A 27,483-nucleotide genomic window follows, 5' to 3' on the forward strand; every position below is an offset into this window, starting at 1 on the left:
CTTTCCCTCCGCCCGCCGCCTCAGGCGCCGCCGACGCCGGGAAGGTGCTGCCGCTGTTACCGCTGCTCGGCCGACTTGAAGGTACCTGGGCCTCGGCCCGCGAGCGGCCTCCGGACGGAAGCCACTGACACCTCTCCCGCCAGCCCCGAAGCACTGGAAAGCATCGGCCCGGGGCCTGGCTGCAGGGAACCAGACCCGTGGTGGTGCGACGGGTGGCTTCCTGGCGGGTCTGTGCCGCTCGCGAGAGCTGGGAGGGCCTGCGAGGGTTCTGGGGGTTTTGTGGGTAAAGGCTGCGCGGTCGGCCGCGGCGGGCGGAGCTGGGGCGGGCGTGCTCGCGGGGCTTCGCAAGGTCGGAGGTCCGAGCCGAAGCCCGCGGCCGGCTTCTAGGCGCCGGGCCCGAGAAGGTGCGCTGTGTCTTGCGTTGGCACAGATAGTACGTGGCCGTTTACTAGGCGCCCGTAGTCTAGGCGTAAACAGAAGCTGCTGAGAGGTGAGTGGACTGTCCCGATGGCACACGACCCCGGGTGTCCGGGTTAAAAGACAGCATTGCCTCTTATTCACATGCAATGCTGGAAGCAGATTGTCTTCCAGTACAGTGCTCTGCCTCGAGAAAAACACGTTTATTCTTCAGAACGGTCCACAGTGTTCAGAATTGGCTACAGAACATAACGAGGTAAAAAAAAATATACCATTGAATAGTAACCCTTCTCACTCTTTAAAAAATGACGGTGGTACCAAGGAGCTCCTAGCTTAAAGAGCTGTATTATCAGTGATGTAGAAATTATAGTAATAGCTCTCTTCAGTGCTTACTATATGTCATTGTGCTGGGTGCTTTAAAACCTAGTACCTTTATTTAATCCTTGTAGCAACCGTAGGAAGTACCATTTCCATTTTACAGGTAAGGAAACTGAGGAACAGAGTCTGAATTTACTTGTCCGAGGTCAGACAGCTAGTAAAGGGTGAGATGGGATTTGAACCTCATTCATCTCCCTTACTCCAGTGCTTCTGCTTGTTACCTATCCAAACACGTTCCCTAAGACTTTTATTTGCTTATTAATTTGACTTGAACCAGCTTGAACTGATTTCTCTCAGGTTTAATTTTCATGGCTAAATGCAAGAGTCCTGTACCAACTTAGTTTTAGTTTAAAAGGAGTTTAGGGCTTCCCTGGTGGCGCAGTGGTTGAGAGTCCGCCTGCCGATGCAGGGGACACGGGTTCGTACCCCAGTCCAGGAAGATGCCACATGCCACGGAGCGGCTGGGTCCGTGAGCCGTGGCCGCTGAGCCTGTGCGTCCGGAGCCCGTGCTCCGCAACGGGAGAGGCCACAACAGTGAGAGGCCCATGTACCGCAAAAAAAAAAAAAAAAAAAAAAAAAGGAGTTTAATGAGAAAAATGTTTACTCATTAAGGAGAATAGTGATAATAAAGTTAAGCATGAACTAGGGCCCTCACTGCTCTGATGCACTTTGATTTGAAGTAGAGTTGGATTTATTTGGTTGTTAATGAGCTTCATTACTTTTCTTCATTATTTGCATTTTGATACCATTTGTAGTGAGTTCACTTTGCCTTTGCAATATTAGGTACAGTAGTGTTGAAGGGAAATGAAAGATTTTTCGATGACAGAAAGTTAATATTTTAGAGGATGTAGGAAAGACTGAAGTAAAAAGGAATTAAGAGGTTTGGGGCATGTTATTTAGAGCAGATTGTGTTACTATATGGAAGAGAAAGATTTCCAGTTTCTGTCAATGTTAGAAGGGAAATGGTATTTCCGTTTGTGGAAAGAAGTTAGATACTGTAGTGTCCTAAACACTTAGCCTTATCAGGATTTAAGAGTTTGCATATTAAGCATTCCCGTAGCAAATGTACACTGAGTGCCTCCCAGGGCCAAGCACTGTTCTAAGCATTGGAGATGCAAGAGGAACAAAAGAAAACAGCATTCTTGTCCTCCGGGAGGTAACATTCCACTGGAGGAAGGTGGGGATGGAGACAGTAAATAAAATACTTTATAAAAATTAAAATATATCCAGTCAGATGGTAACAGTTGCTTAGAAAAAAAATAAAGCAGTGAAGAGGGATAGGGAGCACCAGAGAAGGAGCAGAAGCAGTTTTTTTTGTTTGTTTTTGTTTTTAACATCTTTATTGGAGTATAATTGCTTTACAATAGTGCGTTAGTTTCTGCTTTATAACAAAGTGAATCAGTTATAAATATACATATGTCCCCATATCTCTTCCCTCTTGCATCTCCCTCCCTCCCACCCTCCCTATCCCACCTCCTAGGTGGTCACAAAGCACCGAGCTGATCTCCCTGTACTATGCAGCTGCCTCCCACTAGCTATCTATTTTACGTTTGGTAGTGTATATATGTCCATGCCACTCTCTCACTTTGTCACAGCTTACCCTTCCCCCTCCCCATATCCTCAAGTCCATTCTCTAGTAGGTCTGTGTCTTTATTCCCGTCTTACCACTAGGTTCTTCATGACATTTTTTTTTCTTAGATTCCGTATATATGTGTTAGCATGCAGTATTTGTCTTTCTCTTTCTGACTTCCTTCACACTGTGTGACAGACTCTAGGTCCATCCACCTCACTACAAATAACTCAATTTCATTTCTTTTTATGGCTGAGTAATATTCCATTGTATACATGTGCCACAACTTCTTTATCCATTCATCCGATGATGGACACTTAGGTTGCTTCCATCTCCTGGCTTTTGTAAATAGAGCTGCAGTGAACATTTTGGTACATGACTCTTTTTGAATTATGGTTTTCTCAGTGTATATGCCCAGTAGTGGGATTGCTGGGTCATATGGTAATTCTATTTGTAGTTTTTTAAGGAACCTCCATACTGTTCTCCATAATGGCTGTACCAATTCACATTCCCACCAACAGTGCAAGAGTGTTCCCTTTTCTCCACACCCTCTCCAGCATTTATTGTTTCTAGATTTTTTGATGATGGCCATTCTGACCAATGTGAGATGATATCTCATTGTAGTTTTGATTTGCATTTCTCTAATGATTAATGGTGTTGAGCATTCTTTCATGTGTTTGTTGGCAATCTGTATATCTTCTTGGGAGAAATGTCTATTTAGGTCTTCTGCCCATTTTTGGATTGGGTTGTTTGTTTTTTTGATATTGAACTGCTTGTAAATTTTGGAGATAAATCCTTTGTCAGTTGCTTCATTTGCAAATATTTTCTCCCATTCTGAGGGTTGTCTTTTGGTCTTGTTTATGGTTTCCTTGCTGTGCAAAAGCTTTGAAGTTTCATTGGGTCCCATTTGTTTATTTTTGTTTTTCTTTCCATTTCTCTAGGAGGTGGGTCAAAAAGGATCTTGCTGTGATTTATGTCATAGAGTGTTCTGCCTATGTTTTCCTCTAAGAGTTTGATAGTGTCTGGCCTTACATTTAGGTCTTTAATCCATTTTGAGTTTATTTTTGTGTATGGTGTTAGGGAGTGTTCTAATCTCATACTTGCACCTGGCCAGTTTTCCCGGCACCACTTATTGAAGAGGCTGTCCTTTCTCCACTGTACATTTCTGCCTCCTTTATCAAAGATAAGGTGACCATATGTGCATGGGTTTATCTCTGGGCTTTCTATTCTGTTCCATTGATCTATATTTCTGTTTTTGTGCCAGTACCATACTGTCTTGATTACTGTAGCTTTGTAATATAGTCTGAAGTCAGGGAGCCTGATTCTTCTAGCTCCGTGTTTTGTTCTCAAGATTGCTTTGGCTATTCGGGGTCTTTTGTGTTTCCATACAAATTGTGAAATTTTTTGTTCTAGCTCTGTGAAAAATGCCAGTAGTAGTTTGATAGGGATTGCATTGAATCTGTAGATTGCTTTGGGTAGTAGAGTCATTTTCACAATGTTGTTAAACCAAATAAAGAAAAAGAAAAAGTCTTTTCTTATGCAACAATTAAACTAAAGCGGATGTCTCCTAGCAATAATGGATTCCAGGAAGCAGTGGAGTGATAGCCTCAAAGTGCTGAGGGAAAGTAAGCGTCAGCTACAATCTTGTAATCACATGAACTATCATTCAAAAATAAACTCAAAGTCACTTTAAAATTTCCAAAGACTGAAAGAGTTTACTACTCACGGATCCTCATTAAAGGACTGAAAGATGAACTTCAGTCAGAAGAGTGAATCTACAGGCATGGGATTTTTTTAAAAAGAGTGGTCTGATTGATAAAATGTTGATAATTTAGTTAACCATTCTTTTAAAAATTGGGTTTTTTTTTTTAAAGGTAAAATTAAACGCTAGACAACAATCATGAAATGGAATGTTCTGTAGTGGTTATAGCGGACTCAGAATAAAATTTCTGGATAATTTTAGAATTTGAGAATAAGAAAAATTATTAGCATGTATGTCAAAATAACATTTGTTAGTAATCCTACATTCAGGTGGAATAGGGAATGGCAAATAATTGTTACTATGAAGACTAAATTTCGGAGACTTGCCATACAAGATACCAAAAACTATTATAAAGCCAGAGTAATTAAGACAGTGTGGTATTGACACATATATGTCCCATAGACTGTGGGAACAGAATAGAGATACACATAAACAGAAATTTGTTATATGTTAGAGCCACATTGTCCAGTAGCTACGACTACATAAGGCTTATTTAAAATTTAAATGTATGGTACCTAGCATTAATAACTGCAACACTGGCTCTCAGCAGTCTGGTGTTCTCATATTTAGTGCTATTTTAAAGTATTTTTGAAGATATATCTTTGTGGGGTTTGGGGATATTTTTTAAAACCTTATGTATATATGCCTTGGGACATAGCCAGGGAATTATATTTTCTAATTTCAAACTGAATGCTGCTACATGTGTTTTAAAAAAACTTCTCTTCTGTATTTCCCTTATCTCGAGAGGAGAAAGAAAATTGTCACATCAAATCTGTTGTAAAAATAATCCTAACTAATTCAGAAACTTTCCAAATAAGCAAAATTTAAAATTGAGAGTACTGAAATTGATTGAGATATCCCTGATGAAATTAAGAGATGGCAAATTGGAAATGTTTTCTCTGACACAGCTAAAAGCTCATTAGCAATAATAAGATTGCAGTTTCCGCAAAAATAAAGAAGTAATTAAAAGGAGAGGGACCTCAAAGAAGAGATCAAACGATTTGAAGATGGAGTCAGAAGATGTGGAATTATATTACCATTATGTTGCCTCAAGTTAATATACAGAGATTTTTCAGCAGCTGGAAAAATTTGCACAAAAATATGCTCACAACTCATTTGCAGTGCTAGTAATGCATTTGTAAAATTATGCTGTCAGAAAAAATCAAATTCATTTTTCGTTTTCAATTTTTTGGGATTCTTGCCATTTTTATTACTTCATGTGGTTTATTTTTAGATAATATTTCACTTTATTTTTCTGCTGCATTGTATTAGGATGATAGTGTATGCCCACTTATATTTTTACCAGTTTATATTTTTATTTGATGCTCTGAAATGTTATTAATGTTTTTGAGGTGTATTGAACATTTAATTTTACTTGTTAAAACATGAATTCTGAATTAAAAAAAATAAAATAACCAGTATTTATGCTAATGTTTCCATATTATATAAAATAAGTATTGAAATATCCATACTTTCATTTTGCTTTAATATTTCATTTCTAGCTAACATGTGCCTGCTATGGAAGGAGGTAACAAATATTGGTTTATTATTTCTAAGTAATTCCTACTTCTTAGACATCAAAAGACTTTCAAGAAGTAGTCATATGAACATGGTTTCCCTTTTTTTGTGTGTGTGAGGTTTTTTTTTGAAAGTTTTTCAGCTTTATTTGAAATCAGTAGTAGACAAAGTAAAACATTTTATTATTTTCACCTAGAAGATTAACAAAGGTCAGTCTCACCATGTTGATGAAGAGTCACTATCTCTCTCTTTTTTTTTTTTGGTGTTTCATGTAACTTTTTAAGAAATTTTATTTTATTGAAGTATAGTTGATTACAATGTGTTAGTTTCTGGTGTACAGCAGAGTGATTCAGAGTGATTATACACATATATATACATTCTTTTTCATATTCTTTTCCATTATGATTTATCATAGTATACTGAATATAGTTCCCTGTGCTATACAGTAGGACCTTGTTATTTATCTTTTTAGTGTAGTTATGGTCTGTGGCCACCTTCAGTGGATGTCTTCATTCCTAAATGGTTGTCACCATTTAGACCTTACGTATGCTAATTTCCAGACTCCACTGAACGTATGTTTGAATGCATACTTTACATTACATTTGTACCATACATTCATTTAACCATAAAAGTATGAAATGAGCACTTAGTTTGCAGTAGGCACTGCTAGACACTGTGGATCATGTTATCAAGACAGGCAAGCTCCTGCCCTCAAAGAACTTATTTTCAAATGGAGATATACAGGAAATGATTAACCAAATAAGCAAATAGTAAAATTATAGATTGTGGTAAGAACAGGAATGAAGTAAACAGGGTGATGTGAGAAGTAAGTTGTGGGGATAAGTACCTTTGAGCTGAGACCTGAGTGCTGAGAATGAGCCAGTTAAGTGAAGATCTATCTTCACTTAAGAGGAAGTACATTCCCGTAGAGGGGAGAGTAAGTGCAAAGGCCGTAAGGTAGAAAAGAGCTTCAGGGAGCATGAAGGAGGCAGGCGGGGCTAGAGTATAGAGAGCAAGAAGCGGGGATGGTGAAAGCTAAAATTGGGGAGGTAGGCAGGAGCGAAATCATTCAGGGCTTTTGTAGGCCATGGTAAGGGTTTTAAATGTTATCTTAAATGTGTTGGGTTGCCATCGACTTATTTAAAGCAGAGGAATGACATGAAGTGATTTGTGTTTTTGAAAGATTTTGTTTACATGTGGAAAATGAATTGTAGAGGGGTGAAGGTATAAGTGGAGAATGGTTAGGAGTTTATTGGAGTAGGCTAGATAAAAGGTCATACTTGGATCATGGGAATCACTAAAAAGTTTTTTTTAGCTTGGAAGTGATGTTCACAAAGAATGAAATGAGAAAATGAACATGGCAACCTAGTGTAGATTGACTGGGATGGGGGTGATAGGGGAGAGAACGAGACTGAGAGACCAATTGGGAAAGCATTGGAAAACTTCTCATATAAGGTTGTTTGTCAGAATGCAAAGTAAGAGTTGAAATAGTATAAATGGAAAGGAAAAAATTTGAGAGACAACGAAAGAAGAGTTGACAGGACTTTGTGTCTGATTCAGTGTCAGGAGAAAAGAAGGCATCAAGGATGGTGATTAGAAACGTGGTTTACTAGAGTCCCATCTGTATATCTTGCCTTCACCTCAACATCATATCTGCGTACACACACACACACACCAACAAAAACTCTGTACCACTGACAGAAATTTGGAAGTGTTTCTGTTGGGGGGGGAGCAGTGTGGAGTGTTGGGTGTTAGATGTGATGCGGAAGTGGAAGCAAGATATCCAGATGGGTCTGTGTATAGAACTGCCTTGTGTACTCACATTCCAGTGTACAGTACTGTTACTATCTCTTTCGATTTCTCTGCTCACTCTGCCCTTTCAGAGCACCAGATTCTTAAGAATTGCCTCTGAGTTCCTGCAGGGCAGAAATCTTTTTACCTGTTGTTACCAAGATGGGGAAATACTTTTGCCCTTAATTCAGGCTGAATTTCTTTAAGGGGAACTTTCACTAGGAAACTAAGCAAAAAATCTAGCATTTTATATTTATATATTGCATTATAGTTTTCAAAGTCCTTTTGTAGATAGGGCAGATATTATTATCCCAATTTTACAAATGAGGAAACCAAGGCTCTTAGAGACTGACTGCTTAAGATCGTACCGTAGAAAATGGCAGTTAGGACCTAAGATGCAAATCTTTTGATTAATATGTAGCCCTCAGTGCCTATCATAAAGAATAGTTCTTGATAAATTCACAGAGCAAAAATCTCTTGATTCAAGTCTTTAGGTCTGCCTTTACTGTTTATAGCTTATGATCACCTAACTGGTTAGGTTTCTAGCTTCAATCTTACCTAGATTGAGAGGGAAGTGGTACCTTTAGGTTAGCAGAACCCTGACACTGAAATTTGATAGAATTCTTCATTTTTTCTGGACGTTATTTTTTAGTCTTTTATCCAGTTGTCAGTCCCCTTAGGCCTTCCCCTCTGACCTTACACTTACACACATTGTCTTTGCTTCTATATGTCATGGTCCTCTGGATGGGGAAGGCACCTTCTTCCCTGGTGGAAATGGGAGTGAGCCTTAGAAGTGAGTGAGCCTTAGAAGGAACCAGAAGCTGGCTGAAGAGATGGACAGTTGTACAGACAGATTTCTTCCTGCTCGAGGTAGCCAAAAGGGGGCTAAAGAAGAGGTTGAGAGATGTAAATGGGAGACATTTTATAAGGCGTGATAGAGTAGAAAGGGTAAAAGATAATCCAGAAATAGTTGTGCTAAGAGAGAGTTCAGGGTTAGGATCTGGGTGGTGGAACCAAGTTCCAGAGGACAAAGTCCAAGGAAGGGAGCCTGAAGTGAAGTGGAGATAAAGATATTTGACATTGAGAAATTTGAGGAACTCTTGGGTTAAATCTTTTTTAAGTGATAAGTTACACACAGGAAACCATCCAATAAAATATAATTAAAAACTAAAATTTGGGCCAGAGAAGTTAGAAGGCAAGTGGTATGAAAAGGCAGTATATACTGTAAAAAATTTTAGGTTCATTTGTATTTGTATTACTGGGGGGGATGGGGGGATGTGCTAGAATATCAATAAATTTAACAATTACTTTGAACTCAAAAGTTTGCCTTTAGTTTGTTTTTGTATCTGTTCTTATGCTTTTCTGTAGTTTAAAATGCTAAACATTTCATTTCCTAGATCATTTTCCCAAATCCAAAGCTTGTGAATTCTGAGAATGTAATTTGCTTCATTTATCTAAATATAAGAAATTTATCCTCCCATCTATTGTTTGAAGACCATGAAGTAATCATCTTTTCATAGTATTTTAAAGAATAATTTTCCTATCATAATTATCTTTGCTTGACAATGCAGTTCTCTTGAGTACAAGGACAAATGTTCAAAGTAGCAATTGTTCAAACTTAAAAAAAAAAGACTCTTCCTAACAGTTTTATAGTACATCATGACACTATCTACAGTTCATACAGAAAAAACATTTTGAAATGAAGACATTTACCATATTATTCCCAGTCTCTTTAGTATTTGTCACAGACCAAATGACAAAATACTAAATCATTTTAAGAGACTGAAAATAAGGACCAGAAGGAAAATGAGGTTTGTATTTGCTAAACCTGACAAACAATTTTAATTGACAATGTTAAGAAAATAACTCTGCTGAGAAGACATTTCAGTGCATCTGGAAGAGCCATGTATCTATTAAAACTTGAGACCTTAATCACTGACCACTCTTTCCCATATTGGTCACAATGGCCTGGTAGGTCTTTGGGCAGTCTATAAAAATAGTTCCATGGGAAACTGATACAGGGATTTGCCAGCCCCTATTCCTGTTTCTGAAAGATACCCTAGAACCTGATTACACCAGACCTAAGTAAACTGAGCCAACTCACAGATCCAATGTGTGGGAGCCAGGTCTCAGTCAGGAAGAGGATTGCTGTGATGCATTGTCCCTCTATGCAGAATTGCTGTTCTACTGAAGAAGCTACCAGGACTGCTGATTCAGTTCCACTTTACAATACTGGCATTTCCCACTTCTTGCCCCACATCTTAGGTTCCTAAGTGGCAGCATGAGGAAAACTCCAGCCAAAAAATACAGCTTCTGCTTGTAATCCTATACTTATTTTTATCCTCATAAGCTGGGCTAAAAAACCAGAAAAAACCTAGTGGGGAAAAAAAAATCCCTATTTCTCTTTCTTGAACCTAGAGCCATTTCTAAGCATATAACTCACTACTTTCTTTTCTCAGGGTATCAAAAGATGCCTCCCGAAATAGGCTACCCACAGCCCAAAGGAGAGACAGCAGGAAAAGAACCAAAGGCTCCCTTTAAAGCCTCAGACACTCCTCAACTTTCTTATTAGAACTCTGTACTCACTTCCTACCAAAGGTCTCATCCTTAATTCTTATTTCCAGTGGGGAGAAAGAGGAAATTACTACCCCATATGGTATCTATACAAATAAACATGCCATTTTTGAAGGTTTGGCTACGTGAGCCCCTTAGGCCTGTCTTTAGTCACTCCTTCATTGCGCATTCTTATTATTTACCAGGGTCCCTAGAGGTTGGAATGAGTGGAGTAGGATGTGGGTCTAATGATGATGTGTAAGGAGTTCCTGATTTTTAAGGGTCTACCTAGGCCATAAGTGTAAACATCATGGAGCTCTAGACTAGAGTGATTTGCATAGCCTTACCAGCAGTCAGACCACACCTCAAAGTCCACTAGGTCCTCTCTTGGGTTGTATAGCTTAGGGAGGGTCCTGTGTCACTAGAACGGGTGTTTTATATTAAGGATGCAATACATGCTAGCTTCCATTTAGCACATAATTCAGAGCATGAATGGGAACAGATTATAGGAGAACTGTGAAAGCCTATTATGTTGAAGATGATGTACCTTATATTTCTACCATAGATGGTGAATAGGGCTAGAACCTTAGAGGTGAGGGTTGGCATGTAAAGTTACAGCCTCTCTGGTTCCCAGTATCCTTATTTGTAAAACAGGGAGATTGGGTTCGATGATCTAGGTTAGATGATCCTGGATGGCCCTTCAGCTGTAAAAATTTCATAGAAATACTTAAGTTTCTCCTAAGAACACAGTCTTGTGCTTTCAGATTATTTGAGGTGAAGTCCGGTTAAATTTTGTGAACTATTTAGGAAATCAGGAATAATTTACAAAAGTTGTAATTCCTGTATTTTAAAATAACACCAAAGAAATGAATAAGAAAGTCATTTTTGTAGCACTTTAACAATTCTGTATGCATGAAGTCTGATAAGGTGGGTTTAATGAGGTTTAGATTATTTTAAAGGCCTGGAATCATATTTATGCTATTCATTTGCTTGGTAAACTGGTCTTCTTTTTTTTTTTTTTTTTGGCCGTGTTGCACGGCTTGCGGGATCTTAGTTCCCCAGCCAGGGATTGAACCTGGGCCAAGGCACTGAAAGCGCTGAGTCCTAACCAGCAGACTGCCAGGGAATATTCTCTTCTCTTTTCTTTTCGTTTTTCATTGAGATATGATTGGCATACAACATTATATTAGGTAAACTTTTCTTTTTTAAGGAAAACTGAACTTCATCCCAATTCTGAACAGTTTCAAAATTAGTGAGAATTATAATAAGTGACTGTGAAATGGGACAAAGGGAAACTTCAAAGGCCCTCACTCCTCTTGCTTGTTCTAGATGCTCACATTGCTCTTGAAGCCCAGGTAGGCCACAAGGTGGCACCATTAGTTCATGTAAATAAAATACAGCTGTGTCTAGGAAAAAACTGATTTTGAAAAAAATCAGATAACTTTATTACAGAAGTACTACATGTGCATGAAGACTTCGCATTGCAGTGGGCCCACAACTGGAACAAGCCACCAACCAGGATGGGTCACCAACCAGGATGGGCCACCAACCAGGATGGGTCACCAACTGGGATGGGCCCACCATACCCCAGCGGCTGCCTCCTTGAGAATGGATGGTGGTCCACTGTCTCCATGGAGCTGGAAACAAGACATGGCCACAGCCTGAAGTAGGACTGTGGGCAGCTTCCAGTCCATGCCTAAGATGGCCTTCGTCTCATTTCCCCCTCAGTGGAGATATGATCTGCTGCCACAACTGCTTTTCCCTCCTCCCCTGAGACGTAACGTCAGTGAGGTCAGAGGCCCAGGAATTGTGTCACCTTCACCGCAGGACTGAGGGGTCACTCTAGGCAGGTAACATCAACCTGCTGCTTCCTTTCCAGAACCTCTGACTGCCTCGGGCGGGACACCTGACTTTCTGATTCGCCAGGTTGTAATCCTTCCATTAAGGTGCCTCTTAATTAATGACACCCGTTTGCTGGTTTGAAAATAAATTAAATATTGACAGATTAAAAAAAAAAAGACTTCACATTGACCTCTCAGTGCTTATTTAATGTCTTTATTATATAATTACAGATTATAAATTGGAAACTTCTATGGGAGGAGGTTTCTTGCTAAGAATTTTAAACACGGTAAACAGTAAAAATTTTGGAAAATACTGAAAGGCATTAGAGTAAAATAAAATATCCAGGGCTTCCCTAGTGGCGCAGTGGTTGAGAGTCCGCCTGCCGATGCAGGGGACACGGGTTCGTGGCCCTGTCCGGGGAGATCCCACATGCCGCGGAGCGGCTGGGCCCGTGAGCCATGGCCGCTGAGCCTGCGCGTCCGGAGCCTGTGCTCCGCAACGGGAGAGGCCACAACAGTGAGAGGCCCGCGTACCGCAAAAAGATAAAAAAATAAAATATCCAAGATAAACAATGTTCTCTTTGTGAAAAGTTAATTTTTATTTATTTTAAACCAGTATCTTTCTGAAATTTGAATTGTAACTAAATTTAAATAATGCAAGAAATAATAAGTAATATAAATATTGCAGGAAATATATATCAGAAACTCTTGTTTGGTGTGTTTTGATTTCCTGATAGAGAAATAAAAACTTAGGCAAGTGTTTTCTCACTATCCCAACAAGTAAGAAATAGTTGAGAATAACAAGTCCAGGAATGTAGTCACTCCCTGTAAAGTGGAAAGTATTTCCAAATATTTTTATTTTTCTCACACTTAAAAAAGTTTACTTTGTGTGAAATGATTGCAAAGAATTAATCAGAATATATGTGTTAGACTGATGCTTCCTGTAAAGTAAAAAACATTTCCAGATATGTTTTTATCTGTTTTTCCACAGTTAAAAAGTTTACTTTTAATGAAATAATTCTGAGTTAATTCGGAGTGTGTGGGCTAGTCTGATGTTTCCCTTTATATAACCTTTGATGAAAAGATTTGCTAAACTACTTCATTATGTAAAAAGAATCTTACGAAAACAAACTTAGGGACTTAGTTTTTTCACCCATAAAATGAGGGTAACGATAGTACTTACTGTATAGGTTTTTTTCATGAGGACTAAATTAGTTATTACAGGAAAAACCCTTAAACAGTACCTGGAGTAATAATAACTTAATAAATGTTAAACATGTTGCTAAGCAGTTGTTTGCAGAGTAATAGCAAACATACAAATAAATCATTTTTCCTTTTTAATTATAAATAATAAACATAACAATAAATATTTATAAACATAAATAAATCCTTTGTTCCCTAAGAGCACCACCTAAGTAATACCCGATTAGCCTACTTTTAATTATTATATGAACTTAAACACAACTGGCCTTTCTTAAGGTAGCATCTGTAATTCACACATTTGAAATTAACCTCCCCTTTAGTGCATTAAACCGTTTTTAATTATGAAGTAATTGATAGCTTGGCATTGAAGAAATCACAAGATTAAAAATTTTACCAGATTCGACTTGGAAATACCATAAAACGTGTTCTCCACAGATTTAAATATAAAGTAAAAATGTTTCTGTGGTGGGTCCAGATTTATCTAAAAATTACTCTTTTTGAACTTCTGTTAATTATTTTTGAGCCTTGGAAGTAAAATTCAGAAGGTTCTACTTATAAACTTCCTGCTTTAAATGTTCTTCATGGTACTGCGATAGCCTGAAAGGATAGTATTCTCAATTCTTTTTTTTTGTTTACTTACTACCATGCTTTCAAAAGGGGGGCTACCCTTTTCCTTTTTTTAAGAACTCAAATATTTACATATTTTTTGCCTTTGTTTTGGTAGATACCTCAAAGGTTGAAATATGGAATCCTACCCGTAAGATTTATGTGAATCTCAGACCCAAGACAATCTTCAAAACAACAGATAAATAAGGATCCTAAATCCAACTTAGTTTAAGATGAACTGTAAACCAGGATGTTGGAAGTTTTATAGTGAGCAAAACGAGCATTGCATCAAGATTGCTATCACAGTAAAACCATTTGCCAATAAAAAAATGAAATTGGTTCCCCAGCCTTACATTATAGTCAGATCCATCTGTGTCACATCTTTTAAATACATTGCCTGAAAACCCATTGTGATAGTCAAATTTTGACCAAAAATATTATTTTAAAATTCTCTTAGACATCTACATTTTGATTGGCTTAAAATGTCAGTGAATTTGAATTTGTGTAATAATTAGAAAAGTATAGGGAAAATTCTTTTTTAGTGTGCTAAGAAATTCAGTAAGAAAATTATGGTACATGCGTACAATATAACATGACCATTAAAAATTGTAATAGAAGACTGGTAACATGGAAGCATGTTCACAGTATAATTTTAAAAGTTTAACATTAGTAAGTATATTATGAATTTAAAAAATAGAGAGAGAAAAAAGCTGTGAGACCATAGCACCAAAATGTTAATGATAGTTATTTCTAGTTGGTAGGATTATGAGTAACTTATTTTCTTCTCTTTGTTCATATTTATTTTAAGAATTTCACAATGAACTGTAGAATTAGTCATAAGAAAAAAAATGTTACTTTAAAATCCTGTTACAATGAACTTAATTGAGTGTACATTCAGCAAAGAATTATTGGATTCTCTCACGTCTAGATTTCAAGAAATAACACGTCAGGCACTGTGTAATCTGCCAGGGTGCACAGACAGGTCAGACCCATTTTTTATCTTCTGGAGGAAGACTGTCAGGAATTTTAGAAAACGGTTCTGAACAAGTAACAAAGCTTTGTATGAACTGTTTTCTCCTGGTTATCTTCATAACTGTATAGAAGCTGCATGACATACTGCAAATATTATAGACTAAATTTGAAGTCCACTCTGCCACGTACAGTAATATGGCCTTAAACATATTAAGGCCATATTAAGGCCACTTTTCTGAGCCTTGCAAATTATTAAGACCACTCTATTAGAGAAGTATAGCTGCTGAAGATAAACAGACTGAAGAAATATATTATCGATATTTTGGGAAGGGGTTTAAATTATTGTTAAAATGTTTACTTGCTCACAGCTAAATTTCTTTTAGGTTGAGCTTTTTTTTTTACCCTTTCCTAATATCTGTGGAATCTGTGCAGTGCTTAGGTTTTAAGAACAGTAATTCTAAAGTGCAAGCAGTTAGGATTTAATGAATTCATTGGATGTTCTTGTTTTATGGTTCTTTGAGGTTATTTTATATTTTAAAAACAACTGTATCCTTTTAAAAGGGTAAGAATAACTAAGTGAGGTATAGTGAATCCAGATTTGGGGGTTCCATTTACTGTATGTCATTCTCAGATTTAGTACTTTGACATTAGAATATGCAGGCATTGAGATCTGATAGCACATCTCTTCAGGTGTGCCATTTTTCCCTTGAATTTTGTTGAAGTGTCTGGTGCTTTGATCTCTGACCAAAGTTGCTATATAGGCATAAGGCTGTCAGTCCATTTGAACCATTTGTAGCACTTAGTCTTGCCTTTCCCAGTGACCTTTCAAAATGAAAAATAAATCAATACATTCTGTATGGTTGGTGATATTTGGTATGGAAGACCAATTTAAAGTTATGTTATAATAAGTATATGTTAAAATAGAACACGTTTTCTCCATTTGTTCTTTTTTTTCCCATTTTTTTAAACATCTTTATTGGAGTATAATTGCTTTACAATGATGTGTTAGTTTCTGCTTTATAACAAAGTGAATCAGTTATACATATACATATGTTCCCATATCTCTTCCCTCTTGCGTCTCCCTCCTTCCCACCCTCCCTATCCCACCCCTCTAGGTGGTCACAAAGCACCTAGCTGATCTCCCTGTGCTATGCGGCTGCTTCCCACTAGCTCTCCATTTTACTTTTGGTAGTGTATATATGTCCATGCCACTCTCTCGCTTTGTCACAGCTTACACTTCCCCCTCCCCATATCCTCAAGTCCATTCTCTAGTAGATCTGTGTCTTTATTCCTGTCTTACCCCTAGGTTCTTCATGACCTTTTTTTTTTCTTAAATTCCATATATATGTGTTAGCATATGGTATTTCTTTTTCTCTTTCTGACTTACGTCACTCTGTATGACAGATTCTAGGTCCATCCACCTCACTACAAATAACTCAATTTCGTTTCTTTTTATGGCTGAGTAATATTCCATTGTATATATGTGCCACATCTTCTTTATCCATTCATCTGTTGATGGACACTTAGGTTGCTTCCATGTCCTGGCTATTGTAAATAGAGCTGCAATGAACATTTTGGTACATGACTCTTTGAATTATGGTTTTCTCAGTGTATATGCCCAGTAGTGGGATTGCTGGGTCGTATGGTAGTTCTATATGTAGTTTTTTAAGGAACCTCCATACTGTTCTCCATAGTGGCTGTATCAATTTACATTCCCACCAACAGTGCAAGAGGGTTCCCTTTTCTCCACACCCTCTCCAGCATTTATTGTTTCTAGATTTTTTGATGATGGCCATTCTGACCAGTGTGAGATGATATCTCATTGTAGTTTTGATTTGCATTTCTCTAATGATTAATGGTGTTGAGCATTCTTTCATGTGTTTGTTGGCAATCTGTATATCTTCTTGGGAGAAATGTCTATTTAGGTCTTCTGCCCATTTTTGGATTGGGTTGTTTGTTTTTTTGATATTGAGCTGCATGAGCTGCTTGTAAGTTTTGGAGATTAATCCTTTGTCAGTTGCTTCATTTGCAAATATGTTCTCCCATTCTGAGGGTTGTCTTTTGATCTTGTTTATGGTTTCCTTTGCTGTGCAAAAGCTTTGAAGTTTCATTGGGTCCCATTTGTTTATTTTTGTTTTTCTTTCCATTTCTCTAGGAGGTGGGTCAAAAAGGATCTTGCTGTGATTTATGTCATAGAGTGTTCTGCCTATGTTTTCCTCTTAAGAGTTTGATAGGGTCTGGCCTTACATTTAGGTCTTTAATCCATTTTGAGTTTATTTTTGTGTATGGTGTTAGGGAGTGTTCTAATTTCATACTTTTACATGTACCTGTCCTGTTTTCCCAGCACCACTTATTGAAGAGGCTGTCTTTTCTCCACTGTGTATTCTTGCCTCCTTTATCAAAGATAAGGTGACCATATGTGCGTGGGTTCATCTCTGGGCTTTCTATCCTGTTCCATTGATCTATATTTCTGTTTTTGTGCCAGTACCATACTGTCTTGATTACTGTAGCTTTGTAGTATAGTCTGAAGTCAGGGAGCCTGATTCCTCCAGCTTCATTTTTCGTTCTCAAGATTGCTTTGGCTATTCCGGGTCTTTTGTGTTTCCATACAAATTGTGAAATTTTTTGTTCTAGTTCTGTGAAAAATGCCAGTGGTAGTTTGATAGGGATTGCATTAAATCTGTAGATTGCTTTGGGTAGTAGAGTCATTTTCACAGTGTTGATTCTTCCAATCCAAGAACATGGTATATCTCTCCATCTATTTGTATCATCTTTAATTTCTTTCATCAGTGTCTTATAATTTTCTGCATACAGGTCTTTTGTCTCCTTAGGTAGGTTTACTCTTAGATATTTTATTCTTTTTGTTGCATTGGTAAATGGGAGGGTTTTCTTAATTTCACTTTCAGATTTTTCATCATTAGTGTATAGGAATGCCAGAGATTTCTGTGCATTAATTTTGTATCCTGCTACTTTATCAAATTCATTGATTAGCTCTAGTAGTTTTCCAGTAGCATCTTTAGGATTCTCTATGTATAGTATCATGTCATCTGCAAACAGTGACAGCTTTACTTCTTCTTTTCCAGTTTGGATTTCTTTTATTTCTTTTTCTTCTCTGATTGTTCTGGCTAAAACTTCCCAAACTATGTTGAATAATAGTGGTGAGAGTGGGCAACCTTGCCTTGTTCCTGATCTTAGTGGAAATGGTTTCAGTTTTTCACCATTGAGGATGATGTTGGCTGTGGGTTTGTCATATATGGCCTTTATTATGTTGAGGCAAGTTCCCTCTATGCCTACTTTCTGCAGGGTTTTTATCATAAATGGATGTTGAATTTTGTCGAAAGCTTTCTCTGCATCGATTGAGATGATCGTATGGTTTTTGTCTTTTTTTTTTTTTGCGGTACGCGGGCCCCTCACTGCTGTGGCCTCTCCCGTTGAGGAGCACAGGTTCAGCAGCCACGGCTCACGGGCCCAGCCGCTCCGCGGCATGTGGGATCTTCCCAGATCGGGGCACGAACCCGTGTCCCCTGCATCGGCAGGCGGACTCTCAACCACTGCGCCACCAGGGAAGCCCAAGATGATTGTATGGTTTTTCTCCTTCAATTTGTTAATATGGTGTATCACATTGATTGATTTGCGTATATAGAAGAATCCTTGCATTCCTGGAATAAACCCCACTTGATCGTGGTGTATGATCCTTTTAATGTGCTGTTGGATTCTGTTTGCTAGTGTTTTGTTGAGGATTTTTGCATCTATGTTCATCAATGATATTGGCCTGTAGTTTTCTTTCTTTGTGACATCTTTGTCTGGTTTTGGTATCAGGGTGATGGTGGCCTCGTACAATGAGTTTGGGAGAGTTCCTCCCTCTGCTATATTTTGGAAGAGTTTGAGAAGGATAGGTGTTAGCTCTTCTCTAAATGTTTGATAGAATTCGCCTGTGAAGCCATGTGGTCCTGGGCTTTTGTTTGTTGGAAGATTTTTAATCACAGTTTCAATTTCAGTGCTTGTGATTGGTCTGTTCATATTTTCTATTTCTTCCTGGTTCAGTCTCAGCATTTCTAAGAATGCCCAGTGCATTTCTAAGAATTTGTCCATTTCTTCCAGGTTGTCCATTTTATTGGCATAGAGTTGCTTGTAGTAATCTCTCGTGATCCGTTGTATTTCTGCAGTGTCAGTTGTTACTTCTCCTTTTTCATTTCTAATTCTATTGATTTTAGTCTTCTCCCTTTTTTTCTTGATGAGTCTGGCTAATGGTTTATCAATTTTGTTTATTTTCTCAAAGAACCAGCTTTTAGTTTTATTGATCTTTGCTATTGTTTCCTTCATTTCTTTTTCATTTATTTCTGATCTGATCTTTATGATTTCTTTCCTTCTGCTAACTTTGCGGGTTTTTTTTGTTCTTTCTCTGATTGCTTTAGGTTCAAGTTTAGGTTGTTTATTTGAGATGTTTCCTGTTTCTTAAGGTAGGATTGTATTGCTATAAACTTCCCTCTTAGAACTGCTTTTGCTGCATACCATAGGTGTTGAGTCGTTGTGTCTCCATTGTCATTTGTTTTTAGGTATTTTTTGATTACCTCTTTGATTTCTTCAGTGATCTCTTGGTTATTAAGTAGTGTATTGTTTAGCCTCCATGTGTTTGTATTTTTTACAGATCTTTTCCTGTAATTGATATCTAGTCTCATAACGTTGTGGTCGGAAAAGATACTTGATGCGATTTCAATTTCCTTAAATTTACCAAGGCTTGATTTGTGACCCAAGATGTGATCTATCCTGGAGAATGTTCCATGAGCACTTGAGAAGAATGTGTGTTCTGTTGTTTTTGGATGGAATGTCCTATAAATATCAATTAAGTCCATCTTGTTTAATGTATCATTTAAAGCTTGTGTTTCCTTATTTATTTTCATTTTGGATGATCTGTCCATGGGTGAAAATGGGGTGTTAAAGTCCCCTACTATGATTGTGTTACTGTCGTTTTCCCCTTATATGGCTCTTAGTATTTGCCTTATGTATTGAGGTGCTCCTATGTTGGGTGCATAAATATTTACAATTGTTATATCTTCTTCTTGGATCGATCCCTTGATCATTATGTAGTGTCCTTTTTTGTCTCTTGTAATAGTCTTTATTTTAAAGTCTATTTTGTCTGATATGAGAATTGCTACTCCAGCTTTCTTTTGATTTCCATTTTCATGGAATATCTTTTTCCCTCCCCTCACTTTCAGTCTGTATGTGTCCCTAGGTCTGAAGTGGGTCTCTTGTAGACAGCATATATACAGGTCTTGTTTTTGTATCCATTCAGCGAGTCTGTGTCTTTTGGTGGGAGCATTTAATCCATTTACATTTAAGGTAATTATCAATATGTATGTTCCTATTCCCATTTCCTTAATTGTTTCGGGTTTGTTAATGTAGGTCTTTTCCTTCTCTTGTGTTTCCTGCCTAGAGAAATTCCTTTAGCATTTGTTGTAAAGCTGGTTTGGTGGTGCTGAACTCTCTCAGCTTTTGCTTGTCTGTAAAGGTTTTAATTTCTCCATCAAATCTGAATGAGATCCTAGCTGGGTAGAGTAATCTTGGTTGTAGGTTTTTCTCCTTCATCACTTTAAATATGTCCTGCCACTCCTGTCCTGCAGAGTTTCTGCTGAAAGATCAGCTGTTAACCTTATGGGGATTCCCTTGTGTGTTATTTGTTGTTTTTCCCTTGCTGCTTTTAATATGTTTTCTTTGTATTTAATTTTTGATAGTTTGATTAATATGTGTCTTGGAGTGTTTCTCCTGGGATTTATCCTGTATGGGACTCTCTGTGCTTCCTGAACTTGATTAACTATTTCCTTTCCCATGTTAGGGAAGTTTTCAACTTCCCTAATCTCTTCAAATATTTTCTCATTCCCTTTCTTTTTCTCTTCTTCTTCTGGAACCCCTATAATTCGAATGTTGGTGTGTTTAATGTTGTCCCACAGGTCTCTGAGACTCTCCTCAGTTCTTTTCATTCTTTTTTCTTTATTCTGCTCTGCACAATATTTTATCTTCCAGGTCACTTATCCGTTCTTCTCCCTCAGTTATTCTGCTCTTGATCCCTTCTAGAGAATTTTTAATTTCATTTATTGTGTTGTTCATCACTGTTTGCTCTTTAGTTCTTCTAGGTCCTTGTTAAACGTTTCTTATATTTTGTCTATTCTATTTCCAAGATTTTGGATCATCTTTACTATCATTATTCTGAATTCTTTTTCAGGTAGACTGGCTATTTCCTCTTCATTTATTAGGTCTGGTGGGTTTTTACCTTGCTCCTTTATCTGCTGTGTGTTTTTCTGTCTTTTCATTTTGCTTAACTTACTGTATGTTTCTCTGTCTTCTCATTTTGCTTAACTTACTGTGTTTGGGGTCTCCTTTTCGCAGGCTGCAGGTTCGCAGTTCCCTTTGTTTTTGGTGTCTGTCCCCAGTGGCTAAGGTTGGTTCAGTGGGTTGTGTAGGCTTCCTGGTGGAGGGGACTGGTGCCTGTGTTCTGGTGGATGAGTCTGGATCTTGTCTTTCTGGTGGGCACGTCCACGTCTGGTGGTGTGTTTTGGGGTGACTGTGGCCTTATTATGATTTTAGGCAGCCTCTCTGCTAATGGATGGGGCTGTGTTCCTGTCTTGCTAGTTGTTTGGCATAGGGTGTCAGCACTGTAGCTTGCTGGTCGTTGAGTAAAGCTGGGTTTTGGCGTTGAGATGGAGATCTCTGGGAGATTTTCGCTGTTTGATATTACGTGGAGCTGGGAGGCCTCTTGTGGACCAGTGTCCTGAAGTTGGCTCTCCCAGCTCCGAGGCACAGCACTGACTCCTGGCTGGAGCACCAAGAGCCTTTCATCCACACGGCTGGCACAAGGTGGCCATCCATGGTTTCATGTCAGCATCATCTCAGGCACAAACCTCCTTGTTTTTCCATTTTGTCTTTAAGTTACTTGTTGAAACAACTGGCCCGCGGTCCCAGGACTGTTGCGGCTTCGGCCACCGGGGCCCCTCCGGAGCCGGCATCCTCAGTGAGGCCTCCCTCCCCTTGGGCTCCGGGGCAGTTCCGTGACGGTGGAGGGAAGAGACCCTGAGCCGGGAGTTCCAGCTCTGCAGAAACGTGGGCTCCGTTCTCTCCATTAGTTCTTAATACTTATCTTAAAGTTCTGTAGATTGACCTACGATTAACATAAAATAAAATATAAAGGAAAGAGAGTATTAACTAGAACTTTCTTATCAAGTTGGGGACTCACAAGCTTTCACTAAAACCTCCTTATTGTTATGTGGGTTGAGACAAGTGCTGTTTGGCGTTCGGAGCTCTTGTTACTGAGATCTGGGTGACTGCCTTGTCCCAAAGGATGAGTGCCTGCACCCTCATGACGTTTCCTGGGCAGTGCCACAGAGCGTGGAGTTGGAGTTTTAAATACTAAGCTGTGCCAGCCCTCTAAGATCTGACCCCCAAAGTCCTGCTTTTAACAATCCCAGGGAATTAGCCTCTGAGCCAGTCATTGGACACTGTCCCTTATGGACACTGTCCCTTAGGAATCAGAACCAGGCCATGGTGAACAACCAGAGGACTTTCTGGGGCTTGACTATTCCCATTATTGGCTGTTCTTGTGGTTTTTCTTCTGCCAGGAGGAACCAGTTCTCTTTTTCTTTCCTGGAGGTCTTTACTCCCCACTAGAGGTTACCCAGTTGTTAGAAACTGCTGTGTTACCAGAGGATCAGTGCTCTATGCAAGCTAGAGCACAGTTGAGGACTATACCCAGCCCCAGGAGAGTAATAACTGTTATTTTTTGGGTGCTTAAGTCATACAGCTAGTAAGTAGCTGAATTGGGATTCTGACCCAGGCATTCCAGCTCCAGATACATTCTGGGTGGAGTAGCCACACTCTTTGAACATCTGACAGTAGAGAAACTGCCTCTCTAGAGTGCTGTTCACTCCTGAAAGTAGCGCCTCTCAGGACAGTCAGACTGTATCACGTCTCTCTCCCTTCTGCTTTCCCCACCTCTAAAGCAGCCTCCAGTATGCCCATATCCGTTCACAAGGTGACAGGCTCAGCCTTCTGTGAATCTTGAAAGATATCACACATTAGTGCCTCTAACTCTGCTTGTGGAATGGTTCTTATGACACATTCCCTTTGGTAAATACCAGGGCTTCTACCTGAGCCCTTCCAAATGGTAGGTCCTACAAACTCTTCCATAAATAATCTCTTACTCTCCTAGCACCCAGAGAAATGACTTCAAAGAAGACCTTTCTTTCTTCCTTCCTTCTTTCCTTCCTTCCTTCCTTCCTTCCTTCCTTCCTTTCTTCTTAGAGAAGATGAGCACATTTAGACTCAACAATCTTTTCATCAAAATCTTTAGGCCTCTCTATGACCCAGACATTGCACTCCTGGCCATTTATCCCAGAGAAATGAAGACTTAATATAAAAATATGTACCTGAATGTTTTTAGAAGCCTTAACATAATGCCCCAAAACTGAAGATAATCAGATGTCCTTCAGTAGGTAGACAGTTAAACTGTGGTACATCCATACCTTGGAATACTACTCAGCAGTAGAAAAGAAACAAACTGTTGATACAGGTAACAACCCAGATAAATCTCCAGAGAATTATGTTGAGTGAAAAAAAAAGATCCTCAAAGGTTACATACTGTATGGCTCTATTTATGTAACACTCTAGAAATGACAGAATTATAGTAATGGAAGACAGTAGTGGTTTCCAGGGGATAAGGAGAGGTAGGGGCAGGAGGGGAGTAGGTGTGGCTGTAAGAGGGCAAAGATCCTGGTGGGGCTGGAAATATTCTGTATCCTGACAGTATCAATGTCAATATCCTGGTTGTGATATGGTGCTACTGTTGTTTTACTCTGTGTTACCATCAGGGGAAACTGGGTGAAAGGTACACAGGATCTCTCTGTATTGTTTCTTACAACTGAATTTGAATGTACAATTATCTCAAAATAAAAGGTTTAATTTAAAAAATCTTTAGTCCTCTTCACCCTTTGGACAATAGTTAACGTGTCCCGATTTTTATTCATTTCTATTATTTCTTGGGGAATCTATCAATAGCTTTCTAGTGGTTTATTTAGGGTCTTCAGCATTTTCTTGGCAGGTTTCTAGTAATTAGGTCTAATGCATTTATATAGCATTAAGTTTGAAATCACATAAATTTGTAATTTGATCGTTTATTTTCTTATGTGACCTTGTCATATCAAAAGAAACTGGCAGAAAATGGTCTTTCTTATGGATTTAAGGAAACATTAGGATTACTTTGGGGGCACATAACTATATAATCGATAATTCTATCTCCAAATAAACAGCTACACTTGTCCTTTTCATAATATAAATCCTACTATCTTCAGAATAACCCCTGTACCATTTTAACATTGAAAAAGCCACATCTTAAATTAATATATTAGACTTTAGTCATGAAGACTCAGCTCTAGTGGGCAGGACATAAAAGGAAAATAGTAGGCTTGGGTGAACGCAGACTATTTGTTCAGGGAAATCAATTAAGTGGCTCAGTGATAATGCAATCTGTCTAAACTGGTATTACAGACTTGCAGAAATATAAGGGAACAGTTGAAGAGGGTTGGATGTTTTGCGTATTATCATGTCATCTTGATATTTGCTGAACTGTTGTGGGACTGGTCCTCACATGTAGTTTGTCTTCACTTCCAACCTCACACTGATAGCCCTTATGATACAACCCGACTTACGTATGGTAAATGGAGCTTTATAAAATGCCATTGATTATTCCCTGTAAGTTTATTTAAAGGGACTTGATGACAGCGTAAATGACTAGTAAAAGTCATGAATTTCAGCTGGAACTATAAATTTGGGATTTAGACTTTATATCCCAAATTTACCACTTAGCATATTATCTGGAACATTTTGGGCACACAGTAAATGTTTGCCTAACAAATTACTATTGATTTTTTGTGGTCCATGCTGCCTGTCCGTGACCCCCTTGCTTCCACGTTTCCTCAAGAAAAGAGTGCAGTGGAACTGATGGGGGACTCTTCAAATGTCTGTCAGTGCCCTAAGGGGAAACCTGAGGGGTGTCCCAGTGAAAGTGTGAGTGTGGGGCTGCACCGAGATGCAGGAGGGGTGGGGTCAGGCATGTGGAAAAGACTGCAGATAGATTTGAGCCAGCTTTCTTTCACACTGAAAAGAAAAGGTAGTTGGACAATCTCAGGAGGAGATTTAAGTACCAGTATTCAAGACAGATTAGACATTTTTTTTCTTAAATGTACCTGTTTGGTTTAAACACAAGTATTGGTTGTTTTTAATTTTTTCCCCCACTGCAAATAGCATTTTATTTCTAAAATTGCTTTAGTGGGCTAACCTGAGATGTAGCCACCATTTATAATGGGAAAAATATGCATTCCAAATTCTGGTAAGTTAGAGTGAATTTTCAGAGCGCAGTTTCTCCTCTATTGATGGTAACATAATCTGACTCTCTTTCTTTCATCTTTCTGACCATGCTTTCTTGTTAGTGGGCAACAGAGCTTCTCCTTATTAAGCCCTTCTTTCCTCCTTTTCACCACTTTATTACTCGTCATTGACTTTAGTAGCCTCATAAGTTGATGCCTTACCCATAGATTTTCTGGAAAATATCTACAGGTCCCTGTACCTTGCCTGTGTTTAGTAGAATAGCAAGTCCTTTTTCACACCACATCTTTGTTATAACTGAATTTTCTATTTATTATAGATCCTTGCTTGCACATTTCTGGATAGTCTGTTGAACCTTCTTAAGAATTCAGAGAAACTGCCGTGGGACCACGGAGAGAAAGATCTAATCTTAAGGCTTACGTGAGTATTTTCTACTGTGGACTCCCTCACAACATGTGAAAGCTTCAGTGAACTGTGGCCTTGCTTTGGGGCAGATTCAGTTCTATAGTCAAGATGAAAAATGTTATCTATCATTGGGCTTATTAAATTTGGAGGTTAGTAGCTTCTCAAGGGCACAAAGAAATCACAAAATAAACCATGCTTATTCTCACTTAAAAAATAGACAAGAAAGACTTGTCCTTTTTACTGAGCTGATGTTCGAAAGAATCCCAGTCTGCAAACCACAAGAATTCTTAACTGTTTGAACCAAAAATACCAAGTAGATTGTTTTTCATTATCTATACTTAGAGAATTTAACCGAAACACGGTACCTCGTGAAAAGCACTTGATATGTGGTATTTTAATTTTTTAAAAGCTTGTGATACCTCTGTCTTTTTTATGATCCAATCCAATGACTACTGTAGGGGAAAATAGGGAGATTACCCTTGAAAGAGAATTCTTGACTGTTTTTTTGAGAAACATCTTACCATTCGGTTAATTTCTTTAAAAAGCATTATATAGTATCATAATCTGAGGTTTATCTTATCTTGATCCCTGTAATTCTTAATCATAAACATATTTTCCCATTATTTAGAATTATCCTTAACAGCTCCTTCTCACCCTTTATATCCAACAGGTCATTGAGTTGTGTTCATTCTATCTAGTGTATCCCTCTCCAGTATGCCCCCTTCTCTCTGCCACTGCCTTAGATCAGGCTATCATCATTTCTTGCCTGGATCTCTACAATGACACCAATTGATCTCCCTGTCTCCAATCTTGACCCCCTCCAAACTAACCTCTCTGTATTGCCAGAAAGTCATCTTTCTGAAAGACTAATATACTAAGACCATGCCATTTCCTTGACTTAAAATCCTTCAATGACTCCTTATTAAAATTCAGGTATAGTAAATCTTACTATGGACTTGTTAGGAAGATTAAACAAAATTCATTAAGACCCCTTAATGCAGTGCCTGGCTCGGAACAGGCTCTCAGTCTGTGTTAATGTTTCCCCCTTGCACGCATGGCAGCAGCAGAGCTTAAGGTGGCCCAGGAATAGAGGGACAGTGGCTCTGCTGGAAACCAGGCCAAAAGGAGTGGGGGCCAAGAATCTCACCGAACTCCAGAGCCAGGCTTTCCTAAATCCCTGGGAGGTTAGGCACAATAGATTGATCTAGCATCCAGTTCCATCTGTGCTCCAGGAAGACTTTGCCTGATAAATTATAAGCCAAGCTCATCTGTGACTAAACTTTTTTAACCTTAGAGTAAGGGAGCCATCTTAACAAACACATCGGTCTCTGCCTTTGTGTTTTCTTGTTTGGGTTTGTTTTCTCTTTAACTTCTTAGTAAAGTTTCTTTTGTCAGGCTTTAACTTTTTCTTAAATGAACCAAGGAAGGGACAATTGCAGGTGGGGTGGAGACACACCCACACACGCACGCATGCACGCGCACGCACGCATGCACTGAGAGACCAAGAAATTGCTGAGGGCAGGGAAGTATCAATGAAGGATGTGTGGAAACACCTACTGGTGAACCGAGGCTACTCAGATGGGTGAAGTATTAGCATGGACACAGCTGGGATAGCTGCCTTTGTCCTGCCTCTGCATCCCCACAGAGACCTGTTTTTCCTCATCTCTCCATCTTCAGACAGGGGGAGTTTGGCAAAATCAGATATTTAGATAACCACAGAACAAAGCAGAATAGGATCAATACTGTAAAAAGGACAGAATTCTTAATTTCATGATACTTCCAGTTTTTAAATTTAGTTTGTTGCCTTCCTTAGCTTTTCTCTTTCTATGAAAAATTTGAAGTTTGTGCTCTAAACACATTTAGCAGGTCCTTATTGAGTGTGAATTAAGTTATTGTTTTTTTCATGCTGATTTAGTTAACTTTTGAGCTGATAATTCTGTTTTACCATATAGAATATCTCAAATACAATAAAAAGCAAATATATGAAAGAGAATTACTTTGTTTTAAATAAGAATCTCTACCAGTAGTAGCGTTTGTGTGTGTGTATGTGCGTGTATAGGTAGTTTTATGAAGTTTAAGGAACATACTGTCTTTGT

General features: G+C 38.6%; 1 protein-coding gene across 14 annotated transcripts in view; it reads left to right on the forward strand.

The window, feature by feature from the left end:
- Positions 1 to 27,483, forward strand: part of ANKRD46 (ankyrin repeat domain 46) — a 157,833-nt gene continuing 130,350 nt past the window's right edge. For 10 of the 14 annotated variants that reach the window (XR_013824580.1, XR_013824581.1, XR_013824582.1 and 7 more), the window contains exons 1-2: positions 2 to 81; positions 25,302 to 25,402. The gene's annotated coding sequence lies outside the window, so the exon portion shown is untranslated. The other 4 variants (XM_079901732.1, XM_079901733.1, XM_079901735.1 and 1 more) reach the window with 4 other exon arrangements.

Source organism: Stenella coeruleoalba (genome assembly GCF_951394435.1).
Source record: "Stenella coeruleoalba genome assembly, chromosome: 17".
Taxonomy (NCBI): Eukaryota; Metazoa; Chordata; class Mammalia; order Artiodactyla; family Delphinidae; genus Stenella; species Stenella coeruleoalba.